The 22,810-nt window shown below is 38.0% G+C and overlaps 1 long non-coding RNA gene across 1 annotated transcript in view; it reads left to right on the top strand.

The window, feature by feature from the left end:
• LOC125960310 (uncharacterized) overlaps positions 1-21,794 on the top strand; it is a 285,974-nt gene extending 264,180 nt beyond the window's left edge. The window contains exons 2-3 of the long non-coding RNA XR_007469877.1: positions 18,735-18,819; positions 21,748-21,794. This is a non-coding gene — a long non-coding RNA (uncharacterized LOC125960310). The remainder of the gene's footprint in view (positions 1-18,734; positions 18,820-21,747) is intronic.
• Positions 21,795-22,810: the final 1,016 nt, after the last annotated feature.

The following is a 22,810-nucleotide window of genomic DNA, read 5'->3' as shown; positions in this document are numbered from 1 at the left end:
ACAGAGCACCGAGCTGATCTCCCTGTGCTATGCGGCTGCTTCCCACTAGCTATCTACCTTACGTTTGGTAGTGTATATATGTCCATGCCTCTCTCTCGTTTTGTCACAGCTCACCCTTCCCCCTCCCCGTTTCCTCAAGTCCATTCTCTAGTAGGTCTGTGTCTTTATTCCTGTCTTACCCCTAGGTTCTTCGTGACATTTTTTTTCTTAAATTCCATATATATGTGTTAGCATATGGTATTTGTCTTTCTCTTTCTGACTTACTTCACTCTGTATGACAGACTCTAGGTCCATCCACCTCATTACAAATAGCTCAATTTCATTTCTTTTTACGGCTGAGTAATATTTCATTGTATATATGTGCCACATCTTCTTTATCCATTCATCTGATGATGGACACTTAGGTGGTTTCCATCTCCTGGCTATTGTAAGTAGAGCTGCAATGAACATTTTGGTACATGACTCTTTTTGAATTATGGTTTTCTCAGGATATATGCCCAGTAGTGGGATTGCTGGGTCATATGGTAGTTCTATTTTTAGTTTTTTAAGGAACTTCCATACTTTTCTCCATAGTGGCTGTACCAATTTACATTCCCACCAGCAGTGCAACAGTGTTCCCTTTTCTCCACACCCTCTCCAGCATTTATTGTTTGTAGATTTTTTCATGATGGCCATTCTGACTGGTGTGAGATGATATCTTATTGTAGTTTTGATTTGCATTTCTCTAATGATTAGTGATGTTGAGCATTCTTTCATGTGTTTGTTGGCAGTCTGTATATCTTCTTTGGAGAAATGTCTATTTAGGTCTTCTGCCCATTTTTGGATAGGGTTGTTTGTTTTTGTTATTGAGCTGCATGGGCTGCTTGTAAATTATGGAGCTTAATCCTTTGTCAGTTGCTTCATTTGCAAATATTTTCTCCCATTCTGAGAGTTATCTTTTGGTCTTGTTTATGGTTTCCTTTACTGTGCAAAAGCTTTGAAGTTTCATTAGGTCCCATTTGTTTATTTTTGTTTTTATTTCCATTTCTCTGGGAGGTGGGTCAAAAAGGATCTTGCTGTGATTTATGTCATAGAGTGTTCTGCCTATGTTTTCCTCTAAGAGTTTGATAGTTTCTGGCCTTACGTTTAGATATTTAATCCGTTTTGAGCTTATTTTTGTGTATGGTGTTAGGGAGTGATCTAATCTCATACTTTTACATGGACCTGTCCAGTTTTCCCAGCACCACTTATTGAAGAGTCTGTCCTTTCTCCACTATACATTCCTGCCTCCTTTATCAAACATAAGGTGACCATATGAGTGTGGGTTTATCTCTGGGCTTTCTATACTGTTCCATTGATCTATATTTCTGTTTTTGTGCCAGTACCATACTGTCTTGATTACTATAACTTTGTAGTATAGTCTGAAGTCAGGGAGCCTGACTCCTCCAGCTCTATTTTTCATTCTCAAGATTGCTGTGGCTATTCGGGGTCTTTTGTGTTTCCATACAAATTGTAAAATTTTTTGTTCTGGTTCTGTGAAAAATGCCAGTGGTAGTTTGATAGGAATTGCATTGAATCTGTAGATTGCTTTGGGTAGTAGAGTCATTTTCACAATGTTGATTCTTCCAATCCAAGAACATGGTATATCTCTCCATCTATTTGTATCATCTTTAATTTCTTTCATCAGTGTCTTATAATTTTCTGCATACAGGTCTTTTGTCTCCTTAGGTAGGTTTATTCCTAGATATTTTATTCTTTTTGTTGCAATGGTAAATGGGAGTGTTTTCTTGATTTCACTTACAGATTTTTCATCATTAGTGTATAGAAATGTCAGAGATTTCTGTGCATTAATTTTGTGTCCTGCTACTTTATCAAATTCATTGATTAGCTCTAGTAGTTTTCTGGTAGCATCTTTAGAATTTTCTAGGTATAGTATCATGTTATCTGCAAACAGTGGTAGCTTTACTTCTTCTTTTCTAATTTGGATTCCTTTTATTTCCTTTTCTTCTCTGATTGCTGTGGCTAAAACTTCCAAAACTATGTTGAATAAGAGTGGTGAGAGTGGGCAACCTTGTCTTGTTCCCGATCTTGGTGGAAATGCTTTCAGTTTTTCACCATTGAGGACTATGTTGGCTGTGGTCTTGTCATATATGGCCTTTATTACGTTGAGGAAAGTTCCCTCTATGCCTATTTTCTGCAGGGTTTTTATCATAAATGGGTGTTGAATTTTGTCGAAAGATTTCTCTGCATCTATTGAGATGACCATATGGTTTTTCTCCTTCAATTTGTTAATATGGTGTATCACATTGATTGATTTGTGTATAGTGAAGAATCCTTGCATTCCTGGAATAAACTCCACTTGATCATGGTGTATGATCCTTTTAATGTGTTGTTGGATTGTTTGCTAGTATTTTGTTGAGGATTTTTGCACCTATGTTCATCAGTGATATTGGCCTGTAGTTTTCGTTCTTTCTGACATCCTTGTCTGGTTTTGGTATCAGGGTGATGGTGGCTTTGTAGAATGAGTTTGGGAGTGTTCCTTCCTCTGCTATATTTTGGAAGAGTTTGAGAAGGATAGGTGTTAGCTCTTCTCTAAATGTTTGATAGAATTCGCCTGTGAAGCCATCTGGTCCTGGGCTTTTGTTTGTTGGAAGATTTTTAATCACAGTTTCAATTTCAGTGCTTGGGATTGGTCTGTTTATATTTTCTATTTCTTCCTGATTCAGTCTTGGCAGTTTCTGCATTTCTAAGAATTTGTCCATTTCTTCCAGGTTATCCATTTTATTGGCATAGAGTTGCTTGTAGTAATCTCTCATGATCTTTTGTATTTCTGCAGTGTCAGTTGTTACTTCTCCTTTTTCATTTCCAATTCTATTGATTTGAGTCTTCTCCCTTTTTTTCTTGATGAGTCTGGCTAATGGTTTATCAATTTTGTTTATCGGCTCAAAAGAATCAGCTTTTAATTTTATTTATCTTTGCTATTGTTTCCTTCATTTCTTTTTCATTTATTTCTGATCAGATTTTTATGATTTCTTTCCTTCTGCTAACTTTGGGGTTTTTTTTTTCTGCTTTCTCTAATTGCTTTAGCTGCAAGGTTAGGTTGTTTATTTGAGATGTTTCCTGTTTCTTAAGGTAGGATTGTATTGCTATAAACTTCCCTCTTAGAACTGCTTTTGCTGCATCCCATAGATTTTGGGTCGTCGTGTCTCCATTGTCATTTGTTTCTAGGTATTTTTTGATTTCCTCATTGAATTCTTCAGTGATCACTTCGTTATAAAGTAGTATATTTTTTAGCCTCCATGTGTTTGTACTTTTTGCAGATCTTTTCCTGTAATTGATATCTAGTCTCATAGCGTTGTGGTCGGAAAAGATACTTGATACAATTTCAATTTTCATAAATTTACCAAGGCTTGATTTGTGACCCAAGATATGATCTGTCCTGGAGAATGTCCCATGACCACTTGAGAAAAGTGTGTATTCTGTTGTTTTTGGATGGAATGTCCTATAAATATTAAGTCCATATGGTTTAATGTATTATTTAAAGCTTGCATTTCCTTATTTATTTTCATTTGGATGATCTGTCCGTTGGTGAAAGTGGGGTGTTAAAATCCCCTACTATGAATGTGTTACTGTCGATTTCCCCTTTTATGGCTGTTACTGTTTGCCTTATGTATTGAGGTGCTCCTATGTTGGGTGCATAAATATTTACAATTGTTGTATCTTCTTCTTGGATCCATCCCTTGATCATTATGTAGTGTACTTCTCTGTCTTTTCTAATAGTCTTTATTTTAAAGTCTATTTTGTCTGATATGAGAATTGCTACTCCAGCTTTCTCTTGGTTTCCATTTGCATGGAATATCTTTTTCCATTCCCTCACTTTCAGTCTGTCTGTGTCCCTAGGTCTAAAGTTGGTCTTTTGTAGACAGCATATATATGGGTCTTGTTTTTGTATCCATTCAGCCAGTCTGTGTCTTTTGGTGGGAGCATTTAATCCATTTACATTTAAGGTAATTATCAATATGTATGTTCCTATTCCTGTTTTCTTATTTTGGTTTTGTTATTGTAGGTCTTTTCCTCCTCTTGTGTTTCGTGCTTAGAGAAGTTCCTTTAGCATTTGTTGTAAAGCTCGTTTGGTGGTGCTGAACTCTCTTAGCTTTTGCTTGTCTGTAAAGGTTTTAATTTCTCTATCAAATCTGAATGAGATCCTTGCTGGGTAGAGTAATCTTGGTTGCAGGTTTTTCTCCTTCATCACTTTAAATGTGTCCTGCCAGTCCCTTCTGGCTTGCAGTTTCTGCTGAAAGATCAGCTGTTAACCTTATGGGGATTCCCTTGTGTGTTATTTGTTGTTTTTCCCTTGCTGCTTTTAATATGTTTTCTTTGTATTTAATTTTTGACAGTTTGATTAATATGTGTCTTGGCATGTTTCTCCTTGGATGTTTCCTGTGTGGGACTCTCTGTGCTTCCTGGACTTGATTAACTATTTCCTTTCCCATATTAGGGAAGTTTTCAACTATCATCTCTTCAAATATTTTCTCAGTCCCTTTCTTTTCCTCTTCTTCTTCTGGAACCCCTATAATTCGAATGTTGGTGCGTTTAATGTTGTCCCAGAGGTCTCTGAGACTGTCCTCAGTTCTTTTCATTCATTTTTCTTAATTCTGCTCTGCAGTAGTTATTTCCACTATTTTATCTTCCAGGTCACTTATCCATTCTTCTGCTTCACTTATTCTGCTATTGATCCCTTCTAGAGTATTTTTAATTTTATTTATTGTGTTGTTCATCATTGCTTGTTTCATCTTTAGTACTTCTAGGTCCTTGTTAAATGTTTCTTGCATTTTGTCTATTCTATTTCCAAGATTTTGGATCATCTTTACTATCATTCTGAATTCTTTTTCAGTTAGACTGCCTATTTCCTCTTCATTTGTTAGGTCTGGTGGGTTTTTATCTTGCTCCTTCATCTGCTGTGTGTTTCTCTGTCTTCTCATTTTGCTTATCTTACTGTGTTTGGGGTCTCCTTTTTGCAGGCTGCAGGTTTGTAGTTCCCATTTTTGTTGTCCGTCCCCAGTGGCTAAAGTTGGTTCAGTGGGTTGTGTAGGCTTCCTGGTGGAGGGGACTAGTGCCTGTGTTCTGGTGGATGAGGCTGGATCTTATCTTTCTGGTGGGCAGGTCCACGTCTCGTGGTGTGTTTTGGGGTGTGTATGGACTTATTATGATTTTAGGCAGCCTCTCTGCTAATGGGTGAGGTTGTGTTCCTGTCTTACTAGTTGTTTGGCATAGGATGTCCAGCACTGTATCTTGCTGGTCGTTGAGTGAAGCTGGGTGCTTGTGTTGAGCTGGAGATCTCTGGGAGATTTTCGCTGTTAGATATTATGTGGAGCTGGGAGGTGTCTTGTGGACCAGTGTTGTGAAGTTGGCTCTCCCACCTCAGAGGCACAGCACTGACTCATTGCTGCAGCATCAAGAGCCTTTCATCCACACGGCTCAGAATAAAAGGGAGGAAAAGTAAAAAGAAAGAGAGAGAGAGAGAGAGAGAGAGAGAAAGAAAGCTAGAGAGAGAGAGAAAGAAAGAGGATAAAATAAAATAAAGTAAGATAAAATAAAATAAAGTTATTAAAATAAAAAATAATTATTAAGAAAAAAATTTTTTAAAAAGAGTAAAAAAAACAGAAAAAAAAAAACGGACAGATAGTACCCTAGGACAAATGGTGAAAGCAAAGCTATACAGACAAAATCTCACACAGAAACATACACACTCACAAAAAGAGGAAAAGGGGAAAAAATAATAAATCTTGCTCTCAAAGTCCACCTCCTTAATTTGGGATGATTCGTTGTCTATTCATGTATTCCACAGATGCAGGTACATCAAGTTGATTGTGGAGCTTTAATCCGCTGCTTTTGAGGCTGCTGGGAGAGATTTCCCTTTCTCTTCTTTTTTCTCACAGCTCCCAGGGGCTCAGCTTTGGATTTGACCCCGCCTCTTTGTGTAGGTCGCCGGAGGGCGTCTGTTCTTCGGTCAGAGAGGACGGGGTTAAAGGAGCAGCTGATTCGGGGCCTCTGGTTCACTCAGGCTGGGGGGAGGGAGGGGTGCTGATGCGGGGTGAGCCTGTGGCGGGCAGAGGCCAGCGGGACATTGCACCAACCTGAGGCGCGCCTTGTGTTCTCCCGGGGAAGTTGTCCCTGGATCCCAGGACCCTGGCAGTGGCGGGCTGCACAGGGTCCCTGGAAGGGAGGTGTGGATAGTGACCTGTGTTCACACACAGGCTTCTTGGTGGCAGCAGCAGCAGCAGCCTTAGCGTCTCATGCCGGTCTCTGGGGTCCGCGCTTTTAGCTGCGGCTCGCGCCCGTCTCTAGAGCTCCTTTAAGCAGCGCTCTTAATCCCCTCTCCTCGCGCACCAGGAAACAAAGAGGGAAGAAAAAGTCTCTTGCCTCTTCGGCAGGTCCAGACTTTTCTCCGACTCCCTCCCGGCCAGCTGTGTCGCACTAGCCCCCTTCAGGCTGTGTTCACGCAGCCAACCCCAGTCCTCTCCCTGCCGGCGGGTGAGCAGACAAGCCTCTCCAACTGGTGAGTGCTGGTTGGCACCGATCCTGTGTGCAGGAATCTCTCTTCTTTGCCCTCCGCACACCTGTTCCTGCGCTCTCCTCCGCGGCACCAAAGCTTCCCCCCTCCGCCACCCGCAGTCTCCACCCGCGAAGTGGCTTCCTAGTGTGTGGAAACCTTTCCTCCTTCACAGCTCCCTCCCACTGGTGAAGGTCCTGTCCCTATTCTTTTGTCTCTGTTTTTTCTTTTTTCTTTTGCCCTACCCAGGTACGTGGGGAATTTTTTGCCTTTTGGGAGGTCTGAGGTCTTCTGCCAGCGTTCAGTAGGTGTTCTGTAGGAGGTGTTCCATGTGTAGATGTATTTCTGGTGTATCTCTGGCTTATAATAGCGGCGAGTATATGTTAAGTCAATAATCAGCCCAAGTTCTTCATTCTGTTCTTGGAGTTTGTTAAAAAAAAGATCAAAGGGGGAGAAACATTCTTCTGGAGCAAGATTCTTTTCAAAACTCTGCAGATGAGGTAGCCAGTCCTGTTTAAACCATGGGTACAGTGGACACCATTAAGTCTGTCTCTGGCTTATGATAGCGGCGAGTATGTGTGAAGTCAATAATCAGCCCAAGTTCTTCATTCTGTTCTTGGAGTTTGTTAAAAAAGATCAAAGGGCAAAAAACATTCTTCTGGAGCAAGATTCTTTTCAAAACTCTTTTTTAAGGGAACTTTGAGAGCAATGAAAGGAGTCCCAGGCATCCGCTGTCCAACTGGGAGATAGTCTTTCCACCTTTCCGGGATGTGCTTTCCGCCCTTCCTCTTGGCCGATGAAAGTCCGGAAAAGCCGCGACCCTAACCCCAGCACCCACGGGCATGATGTCACTGGCTTATGTGACCCCCAAGATGCCGCCCACCCAACGCCAAGAGTGCCACAGTCGCCAACCCGGCGGCCCTGGTGCCAGCACAAGGCCCCGAACCACAGGCGCCTAGGCACAAGCCCACGCAGCTCGCGGACCTCCTTCTACTGCCTGCTTGCATTTTTTAAAGAAAATTTTTGACATAAAGGTAACTTCCTTTTAACAACCCCCTTGTTCCCTTTCGAACATCCTCCACAGGGGCAACATTTTTAAATAATTTTACAACATTAAAATATGCTCTGATACTTTTAAAACATCCCGTTTGTAATAACTGTAAATCATTTATCTAACCATAAATAGTATTTTTTATAGATGTTTGCATCAAACCATATGCAATAGTTTATATCTTGGATTTTTCATTCAGCATTTTTTGGATGTATACTCATAGTATATAGAAGAATATATGTATACAATATGTTTAAATAGTATATATTCTATAATATATATAAATTCATAAAATATATATGTATATATACACACACACATATATATTCTATTTTTTACTTAAGTAAACTAATTCTCTGTAAGGAGGTTTATCCAAGACTAATCAGCTATAAAAAGTGAAGCTAGGATTTAAATCCATATCTGTCTGATCCCTAAGACAGGAATGCCTTACAGCAACACCACAGTCCATGTATTTTCCCTTGTCACCTAAAGTTATATATTCAAAGAGACAATAATGTAGACACATGCTAGGAATTTTTAACGGAACTGTATCTATCCAGAGTATATCATATCTCTTCTACTTTGAGAGCTGGAGAGTAAATGAGGGCAAGATGAAATCAAGAAAACATGTAAAAGATGAGTTCATATGTGAAAGGATATATAAGTGGCCAGGAAGGTTTGACATTCTCTCAAAGAATAATAAGTACTTTTACACATTTTTAAAAAGTAGAATTATTTCCAAACTACCAAGTGCTAGATACCATACTATGTGCTTGGTAAATATTATTGCTAAATATCACAGCAACCCCAAGAGAGAAATATAGTTACTTGCCATTCTGCAGATGAGAGACTAGAGCTAAGATCCAAATAAGTCACCTACAACCACATGCTGAAGATGTGGAGAAACTTAGGATTGTAACCCTGTACCTTCCCAAACTCCTGTTGTGCGCCTTACACAGTACTCAGAAGCAAGGGTCTAGAATCTGGGTTTCTAAATCAGACCTTTGGCACTTTTCCTACTTCATGGCCTATGACAGATAAAACTAGACTAGTAGTGTTGATGCAGTAAAGGCTGCTTTATTGAGATAAAATCATCCATCTTTCCCCAAATCACTTAAATCAAACTTTTTGTCCCCTGTTTTTGCTAATAAAGGAAGAATTAAAGTTTTTACTTTAAAATCAGAACATCACTGTCCACAGTCTACCAGGTTTTTTTGTTGGGCAAATCTTATGTATTTCACTTTTAACCTGCAAATCATGATGTTGAACTAGCATTTATTGGGTTTTAACCTCAAAATAAGGAGAGAAAAAACAGTTCCAAGTGCAAAGCTATTTAATAAATGGTTTTGGAATTGAATTGCCTGGAATAAAGTTAAACCCTAGGTAGCTATCACATTTTTATTTACGTTGTTAAAAAAAAAAAGTTCCATATAAACACCTGAATAATCTCAAACTACAGGCTTCAATAAAATATCCTGGGAATAAAAGCCAATTACTGCACTGAAATAGTCAGGTGTTTTGTGTTTAGTCCTTCACTTTGCTGTGACTTTTGAACCTAAGAGGTGACTGATGATCTTCCATTAGGAATGGGTGATGTGCAAATCTCATGAAGTCCCTTGTGGATACCTGGGAATTCTCTGAAGGCTGCTGTCTAATGACCTGGAAAATTAGAAAGGGAAGGATGTGCCAACATCTTGAGACTGAAAGAGCTGCAGGCCAAGAAAGCAGAGAAACTGAAGCTCTGATGGATCAGTTGAGAAGACCTGGACTGGCATCTTGGGGTCATTTCCTAGACGTTCAAACGTTTTGAAAAGAATTTTACAAATAAAAAATAAAAGAGCCCTTTTGGCTTTCTTCTTTCATAATATTACATTCAATTTTAGCTCTGAAAAACTTCAAAACAGCAACAAAGACCAAAAATAGAGGTGTTAAAAATGAGGGAAATCAGAGATTAGAAACAGTCACCAGAAAATCCCACTCTGTCTAGCAAATCCCCTGGTCCATGAGTCACAGACCAAGGTATGTGCTCATTACACAATTTAGTGTCCCTAACTGGAAAAATGTACCTGGTTCTTCTCTATAAATGCATGTACTTCTTTAGTAGTCATTAACTGGCATTTGTCTGTCTTTAGCACTGTGCCAGATCCTATGGTGGTCAGAGATGGTGGTTAGATACACACAGATACAAATATACATAATGCATGGCTGAGAGAGTAAATAAGATTTAAGGAATAGTTTGCTTTACAGGTTCTCAAAATATAGAGCTAAAGTCTAAAATTCAGCCAGAAGGAAACTGACGGACCTGGTTTCCCATCCAGAGACTGGCAAAGCTGAGACATATAAAGACAGCTAGGAACAGGATGAACAGCAGAGGTTACCAAATCAGCTATGTGGCAGGAGTGACCATAGTTCCTTGTGATCTGCTCTACAGATAACCCCAGAAGCTTATGCCACTGAAGGAACCAACAGCCAGCACAGCGACCATGGACCTCCTACAGATTTTACCTGTTTCACTCTACAGTTCTTTGCATCTGAAGATGCCAGACATCTTTAGAAATGAAAGAGAAGACATTACAACAGTTACCACAGAAATACAAAGGAGTATATGAGACTACTATGAACAGTTATACATTAACAAATTGAAAAACGTAGAAGAAATGGAAAGATTCCTAGAAACACACAACCTGCCAGGTGTGGAGGAAGGAATAAAATAAAATCTGAGCAGACAAGTAACAAGTAGAAAGATTGAATCAGTAATCAGAAACCTCCTAACAAAGAAAAGTCCAGGACCAGATGGTATCACAGGTGAATTATACCAAATATTTAAAGAAAAACTGAACCCAAGCCTTCCAAACTCTTCCAAAAAATAGAACACTCCTAAACTCATTTTATAGGTGAGGATTACCCTGGTACTAAAGCCGGATAAGGACGCTACAAGAAAAGAAAAATATAGATCAATATCCCTGAAGCACATACATGCAAAAAATCTTAATAAAACAATAGAGAACCAAATTCAAAAGCACATTAAAAGAATCATACACTATGATCAAGTGGGATTCATCCTTGGGAGGCAAGGATAGTTCAACATATGCAAATCAATAAATGTGATGTGCCACATTAATAGAACGAAAGGCAAAAATCATGTGATAATCTCAATAGATGCAGACAAAGCATATGAAAAAATACAGCATCTTTTCCTGATAGAAACTCGCAGCAACCTAGGTGTGAAAGGAATAAACCTCAACATAATAAAGACCATATATGACAGAACCACGGCTAACATCATACTCAATGGTGAAAGGTTAAAATCTTTTTCTCTAAGGTCACAAACAAGACAAGGGTCCCTTCACTCACCAGTGCTATTCAACATAGTTCTGTAAGTCTTAGTCAACTCTATTAGACAAGAAAAATAAAGTAATCCAAATCAGAAAGGAAAAAGTAAAACAAGTACACAGTAACTATTTGCTGAATTAAGAAAAATACCAAACTAGTTAAGTTTTTTTAATGGAGATTTCTTTTTATGTGTTTAATATATTTTAGAATAACAGACATTGGAAATGTTTATTCTAACAACTGCAAAAATATCTCTCATATTTTCTAAGATGTAGGAAGTGTTGCCTAAAATGGTCTTTTCTCAATTTAATACTCCATCCGCAGCCCAACCACCCAAGAAAATAAAAGTCTGAATATAAAGAACACATTAAGACAATATGATATTATATCTGGCTGCCAGGTTTATTAATGCTAAATTCAAATCAACTACCAGGCATAATATGAGAATGAAATTCACATGAAGAAATGTGTTGACTGATAGTTGAAAGAAAACAGAAACCATAATCAAGCCTTTATTCTTTCCTAATCTACACCTAAGTCTATGCAGCTCAGGCTTTGGCTTCCTTACAGTGTCTTAATTCACAGTCTGACATAATTCATCATACGCTTTCAAGAAAATATCTTTTTATTCTGTGCTTTGCCAGAGCTTCCTGGGGGCTGAGAACAGGAGTGCAGCTGAAGGACACTGATGGTTTGGGAAACTATCCTGTCACTCACGCCTGTCTCCTCTGCACAAGTCATCTGCCACTGCTCCTGGGCTCCGGCTCTCCATGGGAAAGATAATGTCACTTTATGAGCCTTGCAATGGCAGCTTAGACAACGGCCTCTCATCACTCTTTACCAGCAAAACTCAATTTCTTTTACACTTAGATTTTTAAACATCTGGAGAAAAATCTTATGATAGAAGTTGCTGTTCATTTTCTGTATGTGGCTTTCTTCCTGTGAATTCATGCTTTGTTGATAACTATCCTTTTCTGCCACTCTTGTGGCATAAAATATTGAGAACTGGGGCATCCACAACCTGATGCTATGCTCTCCAGCTCTGGGAGGCTTGAGGTGGGGAAGGAGCAGTGTTTTACTGCCATGCCCATTTCCACAGGTTGTAGGTGGTAGAGGAATTTTCCTACCACTGAACAGATCTGCAGAGACCTTCACCAGGCTGACTTCTTCAATTCTTGCCTCTAAGTCTCAGACTAGAAAATTCTATGGTTTTGAAAATAATTGGAATCAGATGTCATAGACCATGACAGGTAAAGAACGTGGGCTCTGGGATTCATATGGCCTAGGTTCAAATCCTGGGTTCACCATGTATTAGTCGTGCACCTGAGCAAATGGCCTAACCTCTCTGTGCCTCAGTTTGTTCTTCTGCAAAATGGGGAATAATAATACTTGTCTCACAGGATTCTTAAAAGAAATAATGAGATAGTAGCTCTAAAGAGTTTAGAATAATGACATCATCTTTAGTCTCCAATCTTTAGTAATAGAGAGGTATTTTTCTTTTTATTGATATCAGATAAAATATATGCAGAAAACCACATACATAATAAAAGGATAGTTTGATGTTCTTAAGAACTGAATCGCAATCCTACCTTTAACCCTAACGATGACATATCCAGCCTTTAATATGGGACGTGGGCAGATTTTCTCTTGGTTAGAAGAGAGAGGAGAGACGCGGGGTATTTGGATAGTGTAAGTAAGCACACAACACAATGAGTTTTAAATGTGATTAATGTTTCAATGAAATTTTTACCATAACTACTTTAAAACAATATTTGATACAACCAGTGTTTATTTTACAAATTGATTTGTATTGTTTTCATCCAGAAAGGATTTATGATGGCTACAGTGCAACAATTGTTTCCATACCGGAGTATGCCTGCATTTTTTGTTTTTAAAATTTTGAGTGTAGGGTTTTAAAATTATAAAGCATTCCTCCCAGTAACTGTGAATACAGTATATCCACCAATGAATGTAGTAAATAGATTCCCCTTTTTTCTTTGAATCGTCTCTTTTTAAGTCCTCTTCATTTCTAATCCCCCCAAATCTTGTTTATTCCCAATAAATACATTTTTTTCTAGTAATGCAAACAAATACAATTAGGTGATACAAACTAATGAGACTATCACATATGGCTAAAACATCTACTTCTGCTGAAGAAATCAAGGCTTGGATATTTTCAGAGTGCATTTTATTGAAGAATGTCTCCAGACACTTCTGAAAAAGCAGCTCTTCTTTGCATCCGTGGTCCTTACCCTTATTTCCGTGTCTTAGTTTTCTTACTGTCATTTGTAGAGTTGACATCTGGAAAATGAGGAAACACAAGGAGTAGATGGAAGTGGGCCTATGTTGTAGGAAGTCATGAAACTTCGAGTCCAGAAGCCTAGATTTTGTCTTGACACCTCAGTAATACCAGCTAACATTTGTTGAGGGCACATTTGGGGCCAGGTATGCCCTATGTATTCACCACCTCATTTAGCTGAAGCAGTTTGACTCCAAAGTAATCCCTCAGGGAACATGAGGTTGAATGAATCACTTAACTGTCCTGATTTTTTATGTAATGAAATCAGGTCAAGCAATGTCTGTCAAGTGATTATTCTAATGATTAAAAGACATAATGTATATAAAACTTCTTTAAAAGCTACCATGACCATTTTTAACACTAAGTATTTCTTTTGTGCCAGGCATAATGTTGTTCCCCTTCTTCTCATTTAACCCTTCCAAAAATCCAGTGAGGCAATTATTCTGATTCTGTTACGAAATAATAGAAATAATACTATTTCACAGATGAGGAACAGTATTGAAAGAAGAGTGAGGGACCTGCCCATGGCTTAGGGCTAGTATGACAGCGGAGCAAGCCTGGAGACTCAGATCTGTCTGGTTTGATCCAAACTCTTAACCATTACTGTTACTGGTCTCTTAAAGTAGACAACACTCTAGAAAAGTTAGTTGTATATACAGCCAGTTTTTGGAGGGTATGCCTTACTAGATTTAATGAGGTTCCAGGGTTCAGAAGGAAATAGAACCTATCTTCTCAAATATTTTAAGTGTGTAGTATGTGCCAGACAGTTTGTATTATGGCACCAAAAATATCTCATTCCCTCCATCTAATAAGGAAGATGGGCCTATTGAGAGCATTCAGAAAGAGTCTCCCCAGAATGAGCCATTTTGGCATGTGGATTATTTTGAGCTCAAGACAATCAAAGTCAAAAAAGACCTGGGAATAGCTTTTTATCTCACTCTTAACTGCCTAAAAGAATTTAGATAAGAAGCCTGTACCAGGAAGAGAATTACCAAAGGTAACTTTTTTTACACCAGAGAGTCTTTTTCTGCATGGCATGGCAAACCTGTGTTTACCAAACATTTCCTCTTCCCATCTCCCTGTGAACTGTCTTCCTCTCCTTTGAAATCTTAGACCCCCTACTCCCCTCTTCTTAGCTCAGGATTGCATATGAGCTTCAGCTGCCTGACTCTCTGTGGGCCTCATATTCCTTTGGAGCCCCTCTACATGCATAATTAAATCTGTTTTTTCCCTCCTGTTAATCTATGTCAATTGAATTCTTAGTCCAGCCAGAAGAACCTAAAAGGGTAAAGAAAAATTTTTTTCCTCCACAACACTATAAAAAAAAAGATGCAGTCAGCTAAGTGCACACACACACACTTCTTTATATTATGTATTCATATTATATATAATTATTTTTGTAATTACATATATATATTCTGGTTTTGAGAATTAGTTTTAGTTACATGTATCAGCCATATGTCTCTGCATAGCAGTTACCCCCAAATTTGGAAGCTTAGAACAACACACATTTAGCACGCACAGTCTTTCTGGTTCAGGACTCCAGGTGTAGCTTAACTGGGCCCTCTGGCTCAAGGTGTCTCACAAGGCTACAATCAAGATGCCAAGCAGGACTGTGATCCTCTTTAAGCTCAGCTGAAGTGGATCTGTTTTTAGGTTCACTCACATAGCTGGTGGCAGATTCAGTTCCTAGCAGACTCTTGGCCCTAAGTTTCTTACCACATGGGACTCTCCATGGGGCAGCTCACAGCACGGCAGCTGGACTTCATAAAAGGGAGCCAATGAGGGCGCTAGAGAGGGTGAGCAAATCAAGTGACAGTTTTTTGTATCCTAATCTCAAAAGTAACATCTTGTCACTATTGTTTTTTTTTCTATTTTTTGGCTGTGCCATGGGGCTTGCAAGATCTTAGTTCCCTGACCAGGGATCAGACCCGTGCCCCCTGCAGTGGAAGCACCGTGTCTTAACCACTAGAACACCAGGGAAGTCCCTGTCACTCTTTTTTAATTGAGACGTGATTGACATAGGACATAGTGTAAATTTAGGGGTTTTAACATATTGATTTGATACATTAATATTGCAATATGAGTGTCATTGTAGTGTTAACTAATTGTACATGCTTGCAGCTAGTAAATAAGTATTGAGTATCCAACACACAGTAGAGGTATTAAAAACATCTTGTCACTTCTGCTGTATTCTCTTCATTAGGAGTCAATCACTAGGTGCAGCCCATACTCAAGCAGCAGCATGAATACCTGGAGTTGGGGATCACATCCTACACAGCAACCTCCCACAAAGAGTCACTCATTTTCTCAGTGCTGGAGTTGTCGGGTGAAATGTGGGAGATGCTTCAGCTGGAGACGGGTGTTGAGCCTTGCTAGTACAACTCAGCCTACTACACCTAGAAAGGATTCAGTAAAGGACCTATGGCCAAGATAAATTAAATCCTGAGTGCCTGTTGAGGTTTGCAGCATCCCAGCCCATTAACTCCTCAAATGGTTCATGTGCACAAGTATCTGGAATTCTGAGAGACGTGACAAGGGTTCCGAGCATTACCTTAGTATGAGGAGATCCACAGTATGTCATTAAATGTACTCACTCAGGTTTCTCATAGAAACTTCCAAACTTGAAAAAGAAGAAAGCATTCTTAATTCCATTTAAGTAAATGTTTGCACAATGCAGGGGTGAATGAGTGAAGGAATGAAAGAATAAAATGAAAGGACAGAGAACAAAAATTCCAAATTCACAAAATGTCCATCAAGCTTCACTGTCTCAGAGATGGAAACCTCATTATAAATTGGTTGTATGACAAATATAAGGACTATATATATATATATTTCTATAACATATAGTTATATATAGTTCTATAACATCATATGTCTCTATAATGACCATGGAACTAGGATCAAATTCTGTGCTGAAAACCTGGGGGATACAACAGGGAAATATAAATTAGTAGCAGTTTCATTCTGAGGACCGTCAATTGGGGTAATGGGAATGAAGGAATGTACAAATAAATTCATATACTATTTTTTTAAATAATGCTGAATGGATTTAAGATGGAATCATTTGCATCCACAATTTAGAAATGCTTGAATAAAAGAAAAAATGAAATCCAGAATTTTAAGAACACTCACTTCAACAAGAATCTATTAGTTGAAAATGGTTGACTTCCTCTCTCTCTCTTTAACCCTGTCTCTATCACGTTCCCTTCCTCCCTCCCATCCTCTCTTCTTCCATCATTCCCTCCCTCCCTTCCTCTCTAACTATAATTTCTTTAATGTTAGAATAAAGTAGAGTTGCAGGTTTGTTGGGGGTTGGGGCAGTCCCTGCTGCCTGCTTGTTCCCTTTCTCTGCTCTCTCCTCTTTGGCTAATTTCCCCACCCTCACAGTCCTAACTACTGGGTTGGATTTCTATCTATGGCGAGCTCCCTGGCCCTTACAAAGCTGAAGGATATGGCAGCCACAGAAGTCCCTGGCAGAGGGAGGGGCACTAGTCTGGCAGGCTGTGTGTGGGAATGGTGAGCCAGAGGATGCTCTCATATTGCAAAAGACACCACATCTGTTGATTACTGTGTTGTTGCAAAAAACTGATGCCTTTGATTCTTACTCCTTTAATACTTGTTTTTACAAATACACCATTTTTTATTGTAAACCACAATTAGTTCTCAAACCATTATTGGGGTCCCAGACAACGCAGGGTTGACAGTATAACCAAGGAAGTAAGTAGAACTAAGGAGGGGTAGCACATTCTGAGATAGCTTTTACAGTGTGTAAGTGAAGTGTCAGATAATGTGTGTGAATTCTTTCCGTCCCTGCACGAGTTTGTAGCTTCAATATCATCTACCCCTAGGCATATTCAAATAGCATAATCAGACCTCAGTTTAAGATTTAAACAATGTAATCTTCCACATGCTAAGGTTAATGCTAGACTCTGTTTCTTGAGTGAAGGAATTGAGCACAGTATTTGCTGTTTTATCCACATTTGTGCAAGAAGAAAAACAAACATAGCAGATTTCAAAAATGTTTTTATTTGCCTGGTGAATAAGTTACAACTATACATTCAAATAACATATAGACTATCAAGCATGATGCATGAAGGGGAATATTCTGTTTGAAAATTATAGGGAAAAAATACTAAGAAGGTAGTGTCTAGAACAAGGCTTATCGTTCAGAAGTTTATACAGCAACAGCTTGCAAAGGATGTTATGTGGAACATTTTCAAGATGTTCAACATACTTCATTTGGGGTGCTTTTGAAAAGCTTAAAAAATAAAATATATCATGTAACATAATGAGAAATAACTCTAGGTGTGCTTGGACACAGATGTTGGTGCTACTTCCTTGCTGTTCTTGGGTCTGCCTTGCTTTTTGTACAGATTTTGTCCTCAGGCTGGGCCCCTTTGTGGTTGCAAGATGGCTACAACAATTAAAGGCATCACATCTAAACATGGCAAAGTTCATAAAATAAAGGGTCCAGTTATTATTTGTAATTATTTGTAAGATTGAAGAAAAATTTCCCAAAACTCTAGCCAACTTCTATGCACATCTCATTGGGTAGAATTGTATCACATGCCCATGGTTATCTTAGTCAAATTGGACACATGCCCAGGCCTGGGATAAATCTGACTTTTCCTGAACAAGTCCATAGGAAGATGGTGGATACCTGGACAAAATTAAGGTTAGGAAGAAGGATGGTGGGGGTAGAAATGGATATTAAATAGACACCTAACAGTGTCTACTAACAGAGGAGTTAAAAAAAATAATTCTAAGCTTAGAAAATCCTAGGTTTAATTTTATTTCATATTGTCTTCATTGTAAGAATTTTAGGATACTTTTTAATGCTTGTAGGTATTACGAATCTCCAAAGTGGGGTATGATATGTCACAATTTTCTTCCTGTTCTATTTATTTGTTTCTTTTTGTTTTGTTACATTATAACCACATGTATAATTTTGCTATTACATTGTTGTTGTAAACTCACGTAACATTAGGCTTCCACAATTTATGAAATATTACAGTAGAGCTGTAGGGTGTGGATGCTGTTCATTTTGGCCTCCCAGGATTTGAACTTTCTTCTACATATGAGAAAATCTCCAACTTCTGAGGCTTGGTAGGGGAGAATTCAGTTACAACAAGAAGAGTTGGGAATGCTACATGCCTCCTTTCCCAGACTGTCCTGCAGCAAAGTCACAGCCATAGTTTTGACATTTAAGGGGTGGCCCAAAAAAGAAAACGATGAGAAAATATCTTTCCTCCTCCTTTTTCCTTCACCTCTTCCTCCTCCTCTATCCTCTCTCTCTATCTCTATCTATCTCTGTAATCTCTCTCTCTCTCTCTCTCTCTCTCTCTCTCTCTCTCTCTCTCTCTCTAGTTACAACAGTTTTCTGACCAAATATGATCTGTAGTATGATCTAGGTGATTTTATGGCTGCTTAACCTTAAACATACTTCTCTGGCCTTCCTAATATTTCTCTGAGCTACCCAAAGTCTATTTAATAAGTTGCTATTCTCATTATTTCAGGCAGAGCCACCTTCTGTTGATGGCAACTGAGAACCAGGGCTAACACAAGTACTGAAGCAGACAATATGGCCAATAAACAGTGAAGGTAACATTTAAAAATAAGAATAAAAGATATTAATAAATGTGACTACATGGGGATTAGTGACCATAGAAGTTGATGATTTATTCCAAAGAATGAGACCAGCGGGGAATAGAAATTAGTTCTGAATGGTAAAGAAAATACTCATATGTATAAAAGTGATCATGATTTCCAGTCAGTTTACGTTTTTGCACAAAACAGCTTAACCAGACATTGCCAATGAATAGCAGAATGACGAGAGAAATATTTTTAACCAAAATGTTGAAAATCACTGATAATGCTAGATAATTTCAAATGAAGCTAAAATAACTATATAGTTCACTGGGAAAATATGATTTCATTTATAGAAATCTGTTTGGGAATGCATGAATGTTATGATTCAAGGACATTGAAATGTTTAATTTGAAAGATTATACTCAGGAGTATCAGAATTATATTTAAATTTCCAATGCAAGTATTTTCATACTCGTTTTTTCAAGAGGTTCATTTAATTTAACCATGCAATTGTGTTTGGAAAGTAAGAACTATTCTTCCCTTTATAGAAATTATCTTTAGCTGTCATAACACCTACTTAAATTGAACTCAGGAAGTTTTATTTATTTTTTAAGACAAAAAATTTTTGAAGAGAACTGAAAAGCACAGTGTGCTCACAGCTTCACTGTTTTACCTCGTAGCTAAAAAATTTACCATGCGTGAGCCTGTATATCAGAATTAAAAACAAAAACAAAATAAGTTTGTAGAAAATGGCAAATAATTCTTAGCATGGAATCTAATCTGTCATGGTTTGGTCAATTTCTAATAGTGAAATAACACTAAATCAAATACACAATTTTCTGTCTATTTTACTAAGATTAACCTTATGAAAACAAAGTTATAATGTTTTTCTAAGTGCTTTTCATTGGACAAAAATAAATTTTCTCTCCAGTTCCTTATTAGGTAAAATGAAAAATATTCATCTAAAACATGGGCTTGTGTGTGATTATCCAACCAAATAAAATTATTACTGGCAGGCAGGAAATAATGGCTTAGAGATAATAGCTATACTGAATCAGATGACTTATGCAAATCTCTTCTCACTGGTAACCATTTAAGTTCTGTTCTGATTTTTTTTTTTTTTTCCTTTATAGCATTGCATTAAAAGCAGCTCATTTCTCACAGGCCAGATTTGCTTTTTATTTACAAAGCTTGAAGTCCTAATCTTAACTGATTACTTAGAAACATATATCAAGAAATTACATTATAACATCAGATTTGGACACAAAATCAAGTAAATTTCAATCAGTCTTTTTCATGTTTAATTGATTTTTATATCAACATTCATAGATTTTTAAAAAACGATTTGTTTAACATGTGTTTGTATCTTCTTAGTTGGAAATAATTGTTCCTTCTCCCAGTACCATTTTTTCTTAACATCTTTATTGGAGTATAATTGCTTTACAATGGTGTGTTAGTTTCTGCTTTATAACAAAGTGAATCAGCTATACACATACATATATCCCCATATCTCCTCCCTCTTGCATCTCCCTCCCACCCTCCCTATCCCACCCCTTGAGGTGGTCACAAAGCACCAAGCTGATCTCCCTGTGCTATGTGGCTGCTTCCCACTAGCTAGCTATTTTACATATGGTAGTGTATATATGTCCATGCCACTCTCTCACTTCGTCCCAGTGTACCCTTCCCCATCCCCGTGTCTTCAAGTCCATTCTCTACATCTGCGTCTTTATTCCTGTCCTGCCCCTACGTTCTTCAAAACCATTTTTTAAAAATTTCCATATGTATGTGTTAGCATACAGTATTTGTTTTTCCCAATACCATTCTTACGTCATTTTTCAGTTTCCACCTTGCATTATTCTTAACTTTGCATATCTTAATTCTCCTACTTCACTGAAATTTACATTTTTCATTTATCATTGCAACCTCCTTCTAATGTATAATTAGCTATTGATGCAGTAAGCTGTCTGGCACATAGTAGGTGTTCAATAAATCTTTATTGGGCAAATAACTCAATAAATAATAGAATAAAGTGCCTGACTGGTTTCTGTTCCTTTTATATCTCAAGGAAATAATCTTAGCAACAGAACTATTTTCATGGGCTTTTCTTATTGCAGTAAATCTTCCTTTAAAATTGCTTCCATAATTCTAATCAAAAATATTAATGCATTTTGCTCATTTGACTTTAGCATCAGATATTGGATTCCATTTTGCTTCTCAAGTGTGGGCCTAAGGGAGAAGGGATTGACCTTTTATCTCCATATGTCTTCTCTTGAGTCTAGGATATTGTTAAAGGTTGGATTATTTGTCTCAATTTCTCCATCTCACCCCACCCTTATTGACAGTCTTTGCCACATAACTTTTCACTTTTTCCCACAAGAAAGCATACTTTCCTGTTCCGTGGTTAGCTAAGCCATATAGCTTGCTTTAGCCAAGGATATTAGTAGTCATGCTGCAAATAGGTTTTTGAAAATTGTTTGCATAGTTGGGCATATCCTCTCCTGTTTCCTCCATGAGAAGAGCATGCCCAGCTGGCCCACTGGCCAGGAGTGAGGGATTCCTGGAACAGAGCCATTGTAGCCAACTGAATTATAAATCACAGCCATGCCAGCCATGGCAGTACCCAGAAGAAACACCCCATGCAGGCTGCATTCTTGTGAGCAAGAAATGTGTCAATAGTGGCACGCCGAGAAGATTTTGTAGTTGCTTGTTATGCAGTAACAATGACTCATAGAGAAATGATTGAAAAGTACTGAGTCACATTACTCCCTCCAACTGCTCCTGAGAAAATTGGTAATAAAGACAATAAGAATTAGAATTACCACTTATTAGTGCCTATCAAAAGCCAACAGTAACTAGATGCTTTGCACATTGTAATCCCATTTCATGCATGAAGACAATAGTTCTATGAAGTGCGTAATATTATCCCTATTTCATTTCCAGGAAATTAGGACTTAGAAATGGTCTACAACTTGCCAGAAATCACAAAGGTAAGAAGTGGCAATTCCAGGCTTACAAGTCAATGATTTTAGACTAAAAAATCTCTACCTTTTATTTAGTGTCTAGGTGGCAAATTTTGCCTTTAGTATTGTCAACTTTCCTTTTTGTTACTCCACTCTCCCCTTTCTATTTCCAGTTCCCATTTCTCAGCCCTGCATTTCTTATTGAGATCAGTACCTTTGTGCTCTTTAACCCTAGACTTTAAGGGCTCTGAATGTAGGGTGCCTTCCATGGTCTCCTACTTTTGGTAGCAGGGAATGGGTAGGGATAGAATGGGTGAGAAAATATTTTCATATATTTGTGGAGTGCTCATGGCCAAACAAACTAAATGAATAAAACAAAACAAAATAAGACATTGATCAGCCTATTTAAATAATGATAACTATGTAACATTTGTGTATATTAAAATACTTTTCATTTTTAAAATATAAAGATGCCAAAAAGAATTTTATGCTTATATTTTCTTTCAATTTCTTTCATTACCAAATGATAACATAGGGAATACCTATGATTCAGTGTTAGAGCGAGAACATTTTAGGTCTTTGACGGATATTAATTTAAGAAGAATATATTGACTGGGTTTTGCCCAATCTGCATGACTGTCCAAGATGCATTCCTAGTCAGAATGATTTAGTTTGTTCCAGTGTTGTATGTGACCCTGATGACATCTATCAAAGGAAATTGCTCATCCTCTTAGCTTTATTTTCATCGCTTCATTGACTGTGTTGAATGTCCAGTTTAGACAGAACAACTTGAAATAAGGCAGAAGAAGTGGCACCTCTATCATGATGTACAGCAAAAAAACACTCACGTTTTTTGTGCCTTTGGCACATTATGATTGTTGTTCTGCTCAAAAAATGCAGGTCACTGGCCTTTCAGCAAACTCTCTTCATCAGCATTCTGAATGCTTCCTTGCGAACAAAAAAAGAAAGGCAGTTGACGATGTGTAAGTTTGGATTATAAACTGGCAGGTTATTTATTCAGACAATTGTAGAAGAGGAAGCAG

The sequence above is a fragment of the Orcinus orca genome, chromosome 10 (assembly GCF_937001465.1).
Source record: "Orcinus orca chromosome 10, mOrcOrc1.1, whole genome shotgun sequence".
NCBI lineage: Eukaryota > Metazoa > Chordata > Mammalia > Artiodactyla > Delphinidae > Orcinus > Orcinus orca.
The sequence above is the reverse complement of the archived record's forward strand: the minus strand, read 5'-3'. Positions and strand labels throughout refer to the sequence as shown.